The sequence below is a fragment of the Solanum dulcamara genome, chromosome 11 (assembly GCF_947179165.1).
Source record: "Solanum dulcamara chromosome 11, daSolDulc1.2, whole genome shotgun sequence".
Classification (NCBI taxonomy): Eukaryota; Viridiplantae; Streptophyta; class Magnoliopsida; order Solanales; family Solanaceae; genus Solanum; species Solanum dulcamara.
The window spans coordinates 7,337,605-7,342,779 of record NC_077247.1 but is presented as its reverse complement, the minus strand read 5'-3'; positions in this window follow the sequence as shown (position 1 = coordinate 7,342,779).

The window sequence follows — 5,175 nt, the reverse complement described above, 5'->3', positions numbered from 1 at the left end:
GTTTGCCTACAATAACAACTATCACTCCAGTATCCAGATGGCGCCGTATGAGGCTTTATATGGCAGGAAGTGCAAGTCACCTATCGATTGGTTTGAGGTTGGCGAAACACAACTAATAGGCCCAAACATGGTCCAACAGGCGATAGATAAAGTGAAGCTTATTCGGAAAAGATTATTAGCTGCCCAGAGTCAACAAAAATCATATGCAGATAATCAACGTCGGCCTTTGGAATTTCAAGTAGGTGATTGGGTATTCTTAAAAGTATCGCCTATAAAAGGGGTAATGAGGTTCGGCAAGAAAGGGAAGCTGAGTCCGAGGTACATTGGCCCTTATTTGATTCTTCGCCGAATAGGCAAAGTGGCGTACGAACTAAACTTACCAGCGGATTTAGAAGTCGTACATCCAGTATTCCACGTGTCAATGCTTCACAAATGTGTGAGTGATCCATCCCGTGTACATCCCGTAGACGATATCCAGGTCACAGAGGAGTTAGCCTATGAAGAGCAACCTATCGTTATCCTGGATCGGCAAATCAGAAGACTGTGGACTAAGGACGTAGCTTCACTCAAGGTGTTGTGGCGAAATAGGAATCGTGAAGAGATGACCTGGAAGCTGAAGAGGACATGAAAAACAAATATCCCTACCTGTTCCCGATATCTACAAGTAATGCTGATTCTTGAGAACTTGTAGATTAATTATATGGATGGAAATTTATGTGATATCATAAAAGAAAGGAACCTCTTTATAACGTAGGTAAGGTCTTAAGGAAAGTTGCATTTAACATTCGGGGACGAATGTTCTAAAGGGAGGAGGGATGTTACACCCCACATTGTTGAACTCGAAAGGTTCCTAAAGTTACTTAAAAGCTATCATGTGAGCCGCCTAAGTTACGACACTATTAAACAATTCTAAGAAGGGAGAATGTGACACCCCATAGTAGGGAAGATTGGAAATAAGATCAAGAGAAGTCGAAAGGAGTAGGAGGCTAAGTAATGAGTCGTAGGACTCGATTTACCAACGTACGCCCCTAACTTAGAGTTTTAAACACCTAAGCTATTTGAATACACACCAAGCTTGCATAGCACGGATGACATAGGCTCTTAAACTAGGACGAGATTACGAACCCACGAGGAGGAGAAAAAAAATTTCGCGGGGCAGCCAATGGAAGGGTGACATGTGGCAGCCCCTAAGTAGGAAGGTGACCCACCTGCTTGGGTTCAAGTAGGTGATCCACCTACTTGGGGGGTGGGCCTCACTGCCACGTGGCAGCCCCACATGGAGTGCATGGACATGGTGGCCCAATAGGGGCTGGACACGTGTCTCCCTTAGGGGTTAACACGTGTCACCCCTTGGGACCACCCATATAAGTGATATGTATCTCAAACTTTAGTTTATTCATCAAATTTCCAGCAAGCAACGTGAACAAAAAACCCTAAAGCTAAGGAGAGAAAATTGCGACGGCTTTGGGAGAAAAATAGGTAAGTCCCATTTTTGTTTCGTAAATTAATTAATTCGCGTATACTACGATGATATGGAAGTATTAGTAGTATAAAATTTGAATTCGGTGCAGCCAAAAATCGGACAGCAAGCTGCCACGATGTTACTTTGCGCTAAAAAAAAGTTCCTAGACAATTTCGGCTAGTTTTAGCAATTTTTGGGAAAGGTAAGTTCTTCCCCTCTAATTTGAAGTTTATGATGTTGAGTTAGGGTGTATTACACACCTTAGGAGCTGCTGGAAGTTGGGGAAAAGGTTTAAAAAGTTCGGCGTTCGAAATAAGCGAAATTGGAATCGTTATAGTTAATTGTGAATCGAATAATACGTTGTGCTTGTAGGGCGTGACTGCTGGTCGTGTGGTGAGGTACTGTGGTGCTGAAATATATGTTGATAAGGGCGTGGGGGGATACTGGTTGAAGCCACATGACCCTCCGCTTTGCAATTAAAGAATTCGCGAAAGAAAGATTAAAAACTCTAGTTTTGGTATCTTAGTTTCGAGTGAATTGTTGGGGGTTTATATTGTATAATGTTGTCGTAATATGTATATGTATGGGCTGCTGGTTGTAATGTTGGTTAGCTGCAGGTGCTAAGGGCATGGTTGTGGATTTGGATAGGGCACATTATAGGGGAGGTGCTGTCCGATTTTCGTTAACTTCTTAACTAGTTAAGGAACTAGTCGAGGATGTGAGCGACGGGACGAGTTCTATGAATACTTGTGGGTAGTCTAAGTTGCTAAAAATACTAAGGTTGTTAATACTTGCCTTACTTCCGTGTTAAATAGGTTTCGAGGACAACGACGTGGACGATTACGGGGAATCCATAAGAGGTATGTAAAGCCTATTCTTTCTCTTCTTTTGGCATGTCATAGAGGTAAGTAAACAATGATGCGATCTCTGAAGTAATTCCATTCCTAAGTGTCTCTTATTCACTTCTGGGTAATGAACTTTTCTAACAGTTAAGCTACTTTCCTTGAACCTTATCTATACTAAGGACTTAATGAATATGCGGGCTCCTAGTTGTAAGGACTATATGAAAACATGTATTCTGGAGTCCTTAAGCGGTTAGCATTACCTTAATATGTGTCTAAGGACCCCGAGACACTAACTAGTATAGCCCTAATGGCATTTAGAGGGCATTTAAGGTGATTACATTACAATCTTGATTCTCAGACGATAGCTTAATTTGCTTCGATGATCGAGTCTTCGATAATGATTTAAATTGCATATAATTGCTCATTACTCTACTCGTGTATACAGTGACACATCTTTCACCGAGTCTCGGGCCGGGGTATGTTCTCGTGCGCAGTTCACTGCCTTATTCCTCGAGTCCCTCACTAGAGGGCCGGGATATATGTGTATATATTTATATGACGATGTGTGGTAATAAGATGATGATGGCACTGGGTTATGATGATATTACAGATGTATCCACCGGACCCCTAATAGGGCCGGCTATATGATATAATTTGAACATGCATACTTTTATGATTCACAAGGTACAGGTACAGATTTCTCATATGATATGTCATCCCCTGCTTCGCGGTTTCAAATATGGTTTCAGTTATGTTATATTATGTTTTACATACTCAGTACATATATCGTACTGACCCCCTTCTCCGGGGGGCTGCGTTCATGCCCACAGGTACAGGTACACAGTTAGGGGATCCGCCAGCGTAAGAATCTCACTCAGTAGTCCGAAAGTGCTCCATTGTGCTGGAGCCTGACTTTGGGGTACTACACCTTATTGTACATATTTGTTTTGTTCACGGGTACGGCAGGGGCCCTGTCCTGCCTTATGGTACAGTTTTCTTACTTTTAGAGGTCTGTGGATACATATGTGGGTTGTATACATATGTGGGTTGTATATATATGTGGGTTGTATATATATGTGGGTTGTATACATATATAAATGGTGTATGAGCTGTATATGAGTTGTATATGAGTTGTGTATGATTTGTATATGAGTTATATATCAGTGGTACATAAGTTGTATATGTATGTGTGTACAACTGTACTGGTATGACTTATGATTTGGGGCGTTCCCTGTATTATGGCGGCCTTGTCGGCTCACGTATGTATGTAGTATGGAACGACCCTATACGTTACTATAGCCTTATCGGCTTGTATGTTTTTTATATGTTGATACATTTGGGGTATAAACAGGAGACAGATTATGTATAGTTGGCAGGGGTACACGTGTATGTCCGATTTGGGCACCCGTCATGGCCTACAGGGTTGGGTCGTGACAACTTTCCAACTTCCAACTCTACAAACAAGTATCCATAGAAATCGTTCTCTTATCCATTTTCCTCGACTAGTTCATTACTAGTTTCAAAGTTATCAGAAATCGGACAGCATCTCCCCTATAACTTTCCCTATCCAACTGCAATCTTAGCAGACATATTACCAATAAAAACCATCAGATATATATACAATCAAATCACCTCAACATTACTCAATACAACTTCAAATAGCTAGCTCAAAACTACGATATCAAAATAGAGTTTTTAGCCTTTATTTTGTAAAACCTTTAACCATACGAAATGGAGGGTCGTGTGGCAGAAATTAGAAGTACCCAAACTCATTTTAGAACACTTTCCATCCCTACAACACACAATCAACCCAGCTGCAACCACAACACCACAATCATAACACACTACTCGACTTCAATTTGACTATAAAAACTTCAATTTAGTTTATTTCTAATGTCAAGCATCCTTATTCAATTTTTCCACTTCCAACCTTATTTAAGACATTTAATATACCTCATAAACACATCATAAACTTCAACTTGAAAGGGAAAACCTTACCTTGCCTGAAACTCGCCAAAACTCGCCTCGAAAGTTCTTTTAGCGCGACTGAAACTTCGTGGCTATTTGTTGTCCGTTTGGTGCTGCTAAAAGCTATAAATTTATATTACTAACACCTTCATACCTTCATGGTATACCTTATATAACTAATTCATGGAAGAAAATCGAAGAACTTACCTCTTTTTTCCTCCCGAAACCGTGTCTCTCTTTCTCTTCTAGCTAGAGTTTGTTCTCTTCTTTTTTTTCTCTAGAGTTTTCTAGAATTTTGAAGATAAGAATGAATTGTTGGATAAGGATGATCATAAAAATTATATATATAGGCTATTGTAGGGGGTGACACGTGTCAACCCCTAAGTGGTGACACGTGTCAAGCCCTCATAGGGACAACACACCCCCTCCTCCAACTGGGGCTGCCACATGGTAGGTGGGGGCCCACCCCCTTTCTTTAGCTATTGCCATGTGGAACTCCCTGCTGCTGCCACATGGCACTCCCTCATGCTGCCATGTGTTATTGTCTTTTCCTCCTCGTGGGTTCGTAATCTCATCTTACTTTATGAACTTATGTAGTTCTTGCTACGTATGTAAGATTTTCAAGTAGGTAGCTTACGTACGTAAGTCGAGTCCTACGACTCATTACTTGACCTCCAACTTCTTCCAGATTCTTATAACCATATTTCCAATCTTTCCTACTATGGGGTGTCACATTCTCCTTTTCTTAGAGTTGTTTGGTAGTGTTATAGATTATATGGTTCACATGGTAACTTTTAAGAAGCTTACAAACCTTTCAATAAACTTAAAAAGCTTAAGAAGCTTAAGAAACTTAAGAATCTTAAGAACCTTCCAAGGTACAAGAGTACGGGGTATAACATA